Here is a 12,592-nt window from a genome sequence, read left to right on the forward strand (position 1 = left end):
TCCAGGAGAACTTCCCCAATCTAGCAAGGCAGGACAACATTCAAATTCAGGAAATACAGAGAATGCCACAAAGATACTCCTCGAGAAGAGCAACTCCAAGACACATAATTGACAGATTCACCAAAGGTGAAATGAAGGAAAAAATGTTAAGGGCAGCCAGAGAGAAAGGTCGGGTTACCCACAAAGGGAAACCCATCAGACTAACAGCTGATATCTCGGCAGAAACTCTACAAGCCAGAAGAGAGTGGGGGCCGATATTCAACATTCTTAAAGAATTTTCAACCCAGAATTTCATATCCAGCCAAACTAAGCTTCATAAGTGAAGGAGAAATAAAATACTTTACAGACAAGCAAATGCTGAGAGATTTTGTCACCACCAGGCCTGCCCTAAAAGAGCTCCTGAAGGAAGCACTAAACATGGAAAGGAACAACTGCTACCAGCCACTGCAAAAACATGCCAAGTTGTAAAGACCATCAAGGCTAGGAAGAAACTGCATCAGCTAACGAGCAAAATAACCAGCTAACATCATAATGACAGGATCAAATTCATACATAACAATACTAACCTTAAATGTAAATGGGCTAAATGCTCCAATTAAAAGGCACAGAGTGGCAAATTGGATAAAGAGTCAAGACCCCTCAGTGTGCTGTACTCAGGAAACCCATCTCACGTGCAGAGACACACATAGGCTCAAAATAAAGGGATGGAGGAAGATCTACCAAGCAAATGGAAAACAAAGAAAGGCAGGGGTTGCAATCCTAGTCTCGGATAAAACAGATTTTAAACCAACAAAGGTCAAAAGAGAAAAGAAGGCCATTACATAATGGTAAAGAAATCAATTCAACAAGAAGAACTAACTACCCTAAATACATATGCACTCAATACAGGAGCACCCAGATTCATAAAGCAAGTCCTTAGAGACCTACAAAGAGACTTAGAGTCCCACACAATAATAATGGGAGACTTTAACACCCCACTGTCAACATCAGACAGATCAACAAGACAGAAAGTTAACAAGGATATCCAGGAATTGAACTCAGCTATGCACCAAGCCGACCTAATAGACATCTACAGAACTCTCCACCCCAAATCAACAGAATATACATTCTTTTCAGCACCACACCACACCTATTCCAAAATTGACCACATAGTTGGAAGTAAAGCACTCCTCAACAAATGTAAAAGAACAGAAATTATGACAAACTGTCTCTCAGACCACAGTGCAATCAAACTAGAACTCAGGATTAAGAAACTCACTCAAAACTGCTCAACTACATGGAAACTGAACAACCTGCTCCTGAATGACTACTGGGTACATAACAAAATGAAGGCAGAAATAAAGATGTTCTTTGAAACCAACAAGAACAAAGACACAACATACTAGAATCTCTCGGACACATTCAAAGCAGCGTATAGAGGGAAATGTATAGCACTAAATGCCCACAAGAGAAAGCAGGAAAGATCTAAAATTGACACCCTAACATCACAATTAAAACAACTAGAGAAGCAACAGCAAACACATTCAAAAGCTAGCAGAAGGCAAGAAATAACTAAGATCAGAGCAGAATTGAAGGAAATAGAGACACAAAAACCCTCCAAAAAAATCAATGAATCCAGGAGCTGGTTTTTTGAAAAGATCAACAAAATTGATAGACCACTAGCAAAACTAATAAAGAAGAAAAGAGAGAAGAATCAAATACACACAATAAAAAATGATAAAGGGGATATCACCATCGATCCCACAGAAATACAAACTACCATCAGAGAATACTATAAATACCTCTATGCAAATAAACTAGAAAATCTAGAATAAATGGATAAATTCCTCGACATATACACCCTCCCAAGACTAAACCAGGAAGAAGCTGAATCTCTGAATAGACCAATAACAGGCTCTGAAATTGAGGCAATAATTAATAGCTTACCAACCAAAAAAAAGTCCAGGACCAGATGGATTGACAGCTGAATTCTACCAGAGGTACAAGGAGGAGCTGGTACCACTCCTTCTGAAACTATTCCAATCGATAGAAAAAGAGGGAATCCTCCCTAACTCATTTTATGAGGCCAGCATCATCCTGATACCAAAGCCTAGCAGAGACACAACAAAAAAAGAGAATTTTAGACCAATATCCTTGATGAACATTGATGCAAAAATCCTCAACAAAATACTGGCAAACCGAATCCAGCAACACATCAAGCTTATGCACCATGATCAAGTGGGCTTCATCCTGGGATGCAAGGCTGGTTCAACTTATGCAGATCAATAAACGTAATCCAGCATATAAACAGAACCAAAGACAAAAACCACATGATTATCTCAATAGATGCAGAAAAGGCCTTTGACAAAATTCAACAACCTTCATGCTAAAAACTCTCAATAAATTAGGTATTGATTGGGATGTATCTGAAAATAATAAGAGCTATCTATGACAAACCCACAGCCAATATCATACTGAATGGACAAAAACTGGAAGCATTCCCTTTGAAAACTGGCACAAGACAGGGATGCCCTCTCTCACCACTCCTATTCAACATAGAGTTGGAGGTTCTGGCCAGGGCCATCAGGCAGGAGAAGGGAATAAAGGGCATTCAATTAGGAAAAGAGGAAGTCAAATTGTCCCTGTTTGCAGATGACATGATTATATATCTAGAAAACCCCATCATCGCAGCCCAAAATCTCCTTAAGCTGATAGGCAACTTCAGCAAAGTCTCAGGATACAAAATCAATACGCAAAAATCACAGGCATTCTTATACACCAATAACAGACAAACAGAGAGCCAAATCATGAGTGAATTCCCATTCACAATTGCTTCAAAGAGAATAAAATACCTAGGAATTCAACTTAAAGGGATGTGAAGGACCTCTTCAAGGAGAACTACAAACCACTGCTCAATGAAATAAAAGAGGATACAAACAAATGGAAGAACATTCCATGCTCATGGGTAGGAAGAATCAATATCGTGAAAATGGCCACATTGCCCAAGGTAATTTATACATTCAATGCCATCCCCATCAAGCTACCAATGACTTTCTTCACAGAATTGGAAAAAACTACTTTAAAGTTCATATGGAACCAAAAAAGAGCCCACATTGCCAAGTCAATCCTAAGCCAAAAGAACAAAGCTGGAGGCATCACGCTACCTGACTTCAAACTATATTACAAGGCTACAGTAACCAAAACAGCATGGTACTGGTACCAAAACAGAGATACAGACCAATGGAACAGAACAGAGCCCTCAGAAATAATGCTGCTTATCTACAACTATCTGATCTTTGACAAACCTGACAAAAACAAGCAATAGGGAAAGGATTCTCTATTTAATAAATGGTGCTGGGAAAACTGGCTAGCCATATGTAGAAAGCTGAAACTGGATCCCTTCCTTACACCTTATACAAAAATTAATTCAAGATGGATTAAAGACTTACAGGTTAGACCTAAAACCATAAAAACCCTAGAAGAAAACCTAGGGAATACCATTCAGGACATAGGCATGGGCAAGGACATCATGTCTAAAACACCAAAAGCAAAGGCAACAAAAGCCAAAATTGACAAATGGGATCTCATTAAACTAAAGAGCTTCTGCACAGCAAAAGAAACCACCATCAAAGTGAACAGGCAACCTACAGAATGGGAGAAAATTTTTGCAACCTACTCATCTAACAAAGGGCCAATATCCAGAATCTACAATGAACTCCAACAAATTTACAAGAAAAAAACAAACAACCTCATCAAAAAGTGGGCGAAGGATATGAACAGACACTTCTCAAAAGAAGACATTTATGGAGCCAAAAAACACATGAAAAAATGCTCATCATCACTGGCCATCAGAGAAATGCAAATCAAAACCACAGTGAGATACCATCTCACACCAGTTAGAATGGCCATCATTAAAAAGTCAGGAAACAACAGGTGCTGGAGAGGATGTGGAGAAATAGGAACACTTTTACACTGTTGCTGGGACTGTAAACTAGTTCAACCATTGTGGAAGTCAGTGTGCTGATTCCTCAGGGATCTAGAATTAGAAATACCATTTGACCCAGCCATCCCATTACTGGGTATATACCCAAAGGATTATAAATCATGCTGCTATAAAGACACATGCACACGTATGTTTCTTGTGGCACTATTCACAATAGCAAAGACTTGGATCCAACCCAAATGTCCAACAATGATAGACGGGATTAAGAGAATGTGGCACATATACACCATGGAATACTATGCAGCCATAAAAAATGATGAGTTCATGTCCTTTGTAGGAACATGGATGAAGCTAGAAACCATCATTCTCAGCAAACTATCGCAAGGACAAAAAACCAAACACCGCATGTTCTCACTCATAGGCGAGAATTGAACAATGAGAACACATGGACTCAGGATGGGGAACATCACACACTGGGGACTGTTGTGGGGTGGGGGGAGGGCGGAGGGACAGCACTAGGAGATATACCTAACTCTAAATGATGAGTTAATGGGTGCAGCAAACCAACATGGCACATGGATACATATGTAACAAACCTGCATGTTGTGCACATGTACTCTAAAACCTAAAGTATAATAATAAAAATAAAAGATAGTGTTAAGAAAAGTTTTATTTTATTGTGTCTTTTTGTAATTTTTTATTTTTCATCTTTGTGGGTACATAGGACATGTATATATTTGGGGGGTACATGTGATATTTTGATACAAATGTATGATGTATAATAATCACATCATGGAATATGGTGTATCCATCCTTTGAAGCATTTATCCTTTGTTACAAACAATCCAATTATACTTTTAGTTATTTTAAAATGTGCAATTATTACTGACTATAGTTACCCTACTAAGCTATCAAATACTAGGTCTATTCATTTGTTCTATTTTTTTGTGCCCACTAACCATTCCTACCTCCCCACCACCCTGAACTCCCCTTCGCAGCCTCTGTTAACCAACCTTCTGCTCTCTATCTCTGTAAATTCAATTGTTTTGATTTTGATTCCACAAATAAGTGAGAACATGCAATGTTTGCCTTTCTGTGCCTAGCTGATTTTATTTAACATAATGACCTCCAGTTCCATCCATGTTGTTGCAAATGATTGAATCTTATTATTTTGTATGGCTGAATAGCATTCCACTGTATATATGTACCAGATTTTCTTTATCTATTTATCTGTTGATGGACACTTAAAGCCACTTCCAAATCTTAGCTATTGTGAACAGTGATGCAACAAATATGGTATTGCAGGTATCTCTTCAATATGCGTATTTTCTTCCTTTTGCATACATACCCAGCACTGGGATTGCTGGATTGCATGGTAGCTTTATTTCTAACTTTTTAAGCAACCTCCAAACTGTTCTTCATAGTGGTTATCCTAATTTACATTCCCATCAACACCAACTGTGTACAATGGGTCTTTTCTCTCCACATCCTCACCAGCATTTGTTATTGCTCATCTTTTGGATATAAGCCATTTTAACTAGGCTGAGATGGTATCTCATTTCTTATTATAATTTTGATTTGCATTTCTCTATTGACCATTGATGTTGAGCCCCTTTTCATATGCCTATTTGTCATTTGTCTTTTTTAGAGAAATGTATACTGAAATCTTTTGCCATTTTTTTGATCGAATTATTTGATTTTTTTCCTACAGAGTTGTCTGAGCTCCTTATATATTCTGGCTATGAATCCCTTGTCAGATGGGTACATTGCAAATATTTTCCCTCATTCTGTGGCTTGTCTCTTCACTTTGTTGACTGTTTCCTTTGCTATGCAGAAGATTTTATTTTATTTTATATTATATTTTATTTTATTTTATTTTATTTTATTTTATTTTATTTTTGAGATGGAGTCTCTCTGTGTCACCAGGCTGGAGTACAGTGGTGCCATCTTGGCTCACTTCAACCTCCGCCTTCTGGGTTCAAGCAATTCCCCTGCCTCAGCCTCCCAAGTAGCTGGGACAACAGGCACAAATCACCACACCCGGCTAATTTTTTTTTTTTTTTTTTTGGTATTTTAGTAGAGACGAGCTCTCACCATGTTGGCCAGGATGGTCTCGATCTGCCGACCTTGTGATCCACCCACTTTGGCCATCCAAAGTGCTGAGATTACAGGTGTGAGCCACTGTGCCCGGCCCTGTGCAGAAGCTTTTTGACTTGATATAATCCCATCTGTCCATTTTTGCTTTGGTTGCCTGTGCTTATGGGGTATTACTTAGGAAATTGTTGCCCACACTGATGTCCTGGAGAGTGTCCCCAGTGTTTTCTTGTAGTAGTTTCATAGTTTGGAGTCTTAGATTTAATTATTTAATCCATTTTGGTTTGATTTTTATATATGGCAAGAGATAGGAGTCTAGTTTCATTCTTCTGCATGTAGATATCCAGTTTTCCCAGCACTGTTAATTGAAGAGCCTTTCTTTTCCCCAGTGTATATTCTTGGCACCTTTTTTCAAAACTGAATTCACTGTAGGTTTGTGGATTTGTTTCTGGATTTTCTGTTCTGTTCCATTGGTCCAGTACCATGCTGTTTAGGTTACTACAGCTCTGTAGTACAGTTTGAAGTCAGGTAATGTGATTCCTCCAGTTTTCTAAACAATGCACTTTTAAGTAACCCATGAGTCAAAGAGGAACTGTCACATGAAATTGAAAAAATATGTTGAGCTAAATGAAAATCAAAATACAACATACCAAAATTTTTGGTACATAACTAAAGCAGTTCTGAGAGGAAATTTATGGCACTAAATATATATTTTGGCAAAGAAGAAAGCTCTCGAATCTATCATTTAAGCTCCCACCATAAGAACTTAGAAAAGGAAGAGCAAAAGAAAACCAAAGCAAGCAGAAGAAAATGAAATAACAAAGAGTAGAAATCAATAAAAACAGAAAAAAATAAGAAAAATCAATAAAACAAAGAAGTGATTCTTTGACAAAATGAATAAAATTGACAAACCTCTAGCTTGACTGACAAAAAACAGTGAAGACTCAGTGTCAATATCAGGAGTGAAACATGGGCTATCACTATAGACTCTGCAGACCTCAGAAAATAATACAGAAATACTGTGTCCAACTCTACACACATTATTTTGATAATTTAGATGAAACTGACTCCTGTAAAAACACAAATTACCACTACTCATCTAATAATAGGAAATCTGAATATCCTATAACTATTAAATAAATCAAATTCTTAATTTAAAAGCTCTTAAAAATAAAATCTCTAGGCCTAGGTGGTTTTATTAAAATATTCTACCAAATACTTAAGAAAGAATCAACATAAATTCTACAAAATATTTTCCAGAAAACAGGAGTGAAACAGTGAGGGGGAGTCATCCCAATTAATTTTATGAGGACAGTTTTATCCTGATAGCAAAACCATACAAAGACAGTACAAGAAAGAGAGCGAGAACTATAGAATAATATCTTTTAGAAATATTGACAAAAAATTCCTATCAAAATATTAGCATATAGAGTTCAGCAATATAAAAAGTTAATGCTACACCATGGCCAAGTGGGGTTTATTTCAAGGATACAAGACTGGTTCAGTACTTTGAACCAGCCTTCTAAGCCAGCTAAAAAGGAACTACATTATTAGCCAGATAAAGAAGAAAAATCACATTATCACATAAATCAATGCAGAAAAAGAATTTAATAGAATATTTTAATAAAACCATCTGATAAAATTTCTCAGAAAAATAGGAATAGAAGGAGACTTTCTCAACTTCATAATCAGTATCTACAAAAATCCACAGGTAACATTATATTAGTGGTGAAAGACTGACATCTGCAAATAAGGTCAGTTTTATTTCTTCCTTTCTAATCTGTATGTCTTGTTTTTTCTTACCTTACTGTACTGGCTAGAACATCTAGCATTATGTCAAACAAGAATGGTGAGAGAAGACATTTTTATCTTGTTCCCAATCTTAGGGGAAAAGACTGACCCTATTTGCAGATGACACGACTATCTACACAGTAATTCCCAATTCCCCCTTCAAAACAATGACAGAAAATCTTACAGAAGGTCCCAGAATACAAGATAAACACACATCAATTATATTTCATATACTATCAATAAACACATGAACAAAATTAAAAATGCACCATCCTTTACAATCTCTCAGAAAACATGAAGCCCTTAAGTGTAAATCTAGCCAATAATATTGAAGACTTGTATGCTGAAAACAACAAAATGCTGATGAAAGAAATCAAAGGAGGTCTAAATAAATAAGGACATACAATGTTCATGGGTCAGAAGACTTCACAATGTAAGGATATTAATCCTCTGCAAAATGATATACAGGTTTAATTCAATTCCTATCAAAATCCTAGCAAGATTTTTGTAGTTGTAGTTAAGATTATTCTAAGATTTATAAGGAAAGACAGAAGAGCTAGAATAACTAAAACAATTTTGAGCATGGGAAGAAATTAGTCTACTCAATTTCAAGAATTTTTATATGGCTGTAGTAACTAAGACTTGTGGCAGAATAGATGTATAAGTAAATGAAACAGAATACAGAATGCAGAAATAGACCTACCCAGATAAAGCCAATTGATTTTTGACAAAAGTACAAGAGCAATTCAGTGGAGGAATTATAGCCTTTTCAACAAATGGTGCTAGAAAAATTGGACTTCCATAGGCAAAACATAATAATAAATCGAACATTATTAAAGTGAAAAGTTTTGCTCTGCAATACGCCCTGTTAATACAACAAAAATATGGGCTAGTGACTGGACAAGAATATTTGCAAACCACACTTCCAACAAGGGATGTCCACATTATATGAAAACATCTCAAAACTCCATGGTAAAAAAAAAAAAAAAATCCAATTACAAAATGGGCAAAAGTCATAGGCCAGGCACCTTGGCTCACACCTGTAATCCCCGCACTTTGGGAGGCCAAGGCGGGTGGATCACCTGAGGTCAGGAATCCAAGACCAGCCTGGCCAACATGGTGAAACCCTGTCTCTACTAAAAATACAAAAATTAGCTGGACTTGGTTTCATACAACTGTAATCACAGCTACTCAGGAGGCTGAGGCAGGATAATGGCTTGAACCCTGGAAATGGAGGTTGCAGTGAGCTGAGATTGCACCACTGCACTCCAGCCTGGGTGAGAGTGAGACTCAGTCTCAAAAAAAAAAAAAAAAAAAAAGTCATGAAGAAACATTTCACCAAAGAAAGTATACAGGTTGCAAATAACCACAAATAACCACATGAGATGTTCAACATCATTAGGCAATGGGGAATAAAAATTAAAACCACAATGAGACGTCACTAGATACCTAACAGAATGGCTAAAGTGAAAAATAGAGACACCACCAAGTGTTGACCATGACACAGAGAAACTGGATTACGCACACATTGGTAATGAGAGTATAAAAAGTAATATACAACCACTCTGGGAAATATTTAGGCAGTTTCTTAAAATAAAAGTAAACATGCAACTACCATACTCCTGGACATTTATCCCAAAGAAATGAAGACTTCTGTTGACACAAAAACTTGTACATGAATGTTCATAGCAGCCGTAGCCATAATAGTCAATAACTGGAAACAACACAGATGTGAATGACATCTGCAAATGATTGCTTAAACAAACTGTGGTATATACATATCATGAAATACTCCTCAGCAATAGAAAGGAACAAACCATTAATACATACAACAATCTGAATGAATTTCCAAAGAATTCTGTTGAGTCAAAAAAGGCAACCTCATTATGGAACATTCTTGAAAAACATTATGGAAATGGAGAACAGATTAGTGGTTGCCAGGAGTTAAGAGAGGGTCATTGGAAGGAAGTGAGTGTGTCTATACAAAGGCATGATGGATCCTTGGGGTGATGCAAAAACTCTGTATTCTGCCTGTACCAATGTCAATACCCTGGTTGTGCTATGTACTATAGTTACATGCAATGTTATCATTCGAGGAAACTGAGTAAAGGGAATCTCTGTATTAGTTCTCAACTGCATGTCACTCTATAACAATCCCAAAATAAAAAGTTTAAAACAGCAAAAAGATATGGTCAATTTGATGTGTAATGCATCTAATGTGATGATTACTGAAAGAACCTTGCCTGGAGGGGACGAGGCATGAGTATAAATTCCTTCTGTGTCTACAACAGGCCATGCTATCTTAAGCAGAGCCCTGGCTTTTTTGGGTCTCAGTTTTCTCATCTGTTAAGTGAGATATTTGAGCTAGATCATCTGTAAATGCTTTTCTATTTAATGTAGAACTGTGTAGATGGGACAGAGAATAACTGATGGAGATTGATCCCCAAATGGCCAGAGTGCAAGGTGCTTTATGGCACTGCAACACTTCCCTATGAAGCCATACACATCTCATTGAGTAAGGAAGGAAGCTGCCTGTGACTGAGACCCTGAAATGGACCAGGTACAACAGTAAGCATGCCACACATGTGATATTACTTAGACAAAGCACCAATAATAAACATGTACATATTTTTATTTCCATTTTTTCAGGGAGGAAACTGAGTCTTGAAGAGATTGTGTAACTTTTCAGTGAGTGCAAGCACTAGTAATTACAAAATGTGAATTAAAAACCCAAAATGCTGCCTGCTAGCAGAATGGTAAATTATTTAACCTCTGTAAGCCTCTGTTTCCTTACTTGTAAAACAAATAAAACAGTTCCTGTTTTTCTGTGAAGGGTAGTTAGGATTATGCATGTAAAGCCTTAACATAAAATTTACTACATGATGAATATTCAAACATTTTTTGAGATCATCATCATCATCATCATCGACAGAGTTTCAGCCTGGATGTTCTGTTTTCAAAGTTCACATTCTGGACTTTCAGTCCTGGCCATTGCTGCATTCTCCCTGGGCAACTCCATGAAGCCCTTTCTGATAAGATGGGAAAGGAGAAGGTAGAAAAGAAAGCCCAGCTCTAGCTGTATCAGTTCTCAGCAGTTGTTTTAACTCACCTCAGAGACAATGTAATCCTAGAAATCAGCAGTTTTGCATACCTTCTCCTATACCTCCTTCACCTACATCCCTGACTCTCAGTCATCCCCCACCACAGACAAATCTGCTTATTTCACAGATGGGAAAACAGGACCGGTGGAATGGAGAGCTTGATACAGGTTACAGAGCTGGTCAGAAGTGAAACCCAGGACTGGAGCCCCAGCCTTCCATTTCATTTCCATGTTCCTTCCCTCAACCAGGAACTGGTACCCAGACACATCCTCTCCTTGTGCAGAATGTGCCCATGGTATCAATGATGTTCAGGAGAGTTCGGGAGAAAGGAAGATAAATGGACATCATGTAGTTGGGGAAGACCTTTCGGAAAAAAAGACTTGAGTTAGGTCCTGAATGAACAGAGGATGTCTGTAGGGGGAGGGGAGTGAGGAAAACCATTCAGGCCAAGGAGTCACTGGAGGGAAAGTATGGAAATGGAGATACCTATGCTCAGGATCAAACAAAAGAATCAGCAGACATGCGTCTCAAGCCTGCTCCCTGCTCTTATTCTGACGAACTGACCTGAGCAGTGTCGCCCCTTGAGCTTTCCCATCTTTAGAATCAGAGACTTGAATTCCTAGCGTGACTTCTCTCATGGTGGTGCTGAAGACGGGGTGCGATCAGGACTAGGGTTCTCTATAAACTGTAAGGAGATAGGTCCAGGTACAGGGTCACTGGAGGCAGTGGGGAACCTCAGGAGGTAAGTTTAGGGAATCTTGAGGACCAGGCTGTGGAATTTGGAAAGCAACCTCTAGAGCTGGCAGAGGAAACTGCTCCCTCTAGGCATGGCCAGCTCCATTCCTGCCAGCAAGAAGAAAGACATCAGGTCAAACACAATGACCTGCAAAGTCATCGGCGGGTCCTAAAGGCTTTGATTTCCAAGCCAGGGAAGCACCAGCAGTTCTCCTCCTAGGTCCTCATGGAGAGCAAGACATGGAAGTGAAGACACGTGGAGAGCCCTGACCGCTACATTCATTGTTGCATTTCCCACAGGCTCTCCAAGGCTCCCCTACTGGCCTTCCAAACAGGAATAAAAAGAGGTGCCTTTGAAGCACATTTGAATGGGCTTAGGAAACTGTAAAGTGCTGTTCCCCCGGAAGAGCTGGCAACTTCTGGGAGCAGAGACATCTGGGCCTTTGATGGCAGGTATCTGCCTGTGCCGGCCCTCCTGGTTCTTCTCTTGGGGCCCATGCTTTCCCAAGTCTCAAAGGGATTACACTGCAGAAGAAGGCAGACTGCTGCTCAGGCTTAACTGAGCTTGCAGGCTGGTATTCTCTCCCCATATCTTCTAATTAATAGCCAGGATTAACAGCTGCTGCTGCTGGGCCTAAGCCATCTAATCACAGCCGCACAGGCTCCTGGGTGCTCAGACTTCCCCGCACTCCACAGCCTCCCCCAAACCTTGGAGAAATGCTTTTGGAAATTAAAACAACAACAAAAACTAGAAGAAATCCATCCCCCTTCTCCAGCCCCAGCGCCTCCTGGGATTGGAATTGTGCCTGCCTCTCATCTCTCTGAGATGCAAGCAAAAAGTGCCACTTTCCTGGGGCTCCTCTGGGTTGGGAGGGTTTCAAAGCTTTGCTGAGAAGGGACAAGATGCCTGTCATTCCAACCCACAGGCAAAACACAACCCGAGAAAGCA

General features: G+C 38.8%; 2 long non-coding RNA genes across 2 annotated transcripts in view; one reads left to right on the forward strand and one right to left on the reverse strand.

Moving 5' to 3' along the window:
• Positions 1-10,547, forward strand: part of LOC134731602 (uncharacterized) — a 28,621-nt gene extending 18,074 nt beyond the window's left edge. Inside the window, exons 4-5 of the long non-coding RNA XR_010114017.1 lie at positions 10,208-10,367; positions 10,457-10,547. This is a non-coding gene — a long non-coding RNA (uncharacterized lncRNA). The remainder of the gene's footprint in view (positions 1-10,207; positions 10,368-10,456) is intronic.
• Positions 1-12,592, reverse strand: part of LOC134731660 (uncharacterized) — a 200,146-nt gene that overhangs the window by 39,406 nt on the left and 148,148 nt on the right. The gene's annotated exons all lie outside the window — the stretch shown is intronic.

Source organism: Symphalangus syndactylus, chromosome 10 (assembly GCF_028878055.3).
Source record: "Symphalangus syndactylus isolate Jambi chromosome 10, NHGRI_mSymSyn1-v2.1_pri, whole genome shotgun sequence".
Classification (NCBI taxonomy): domain Eukaryota; kingdom Metazoa; phylum Chordata; class Mammalia; order Primates; family Hylobatidae; genus Symphalangus; species Symphalangus syndactylus.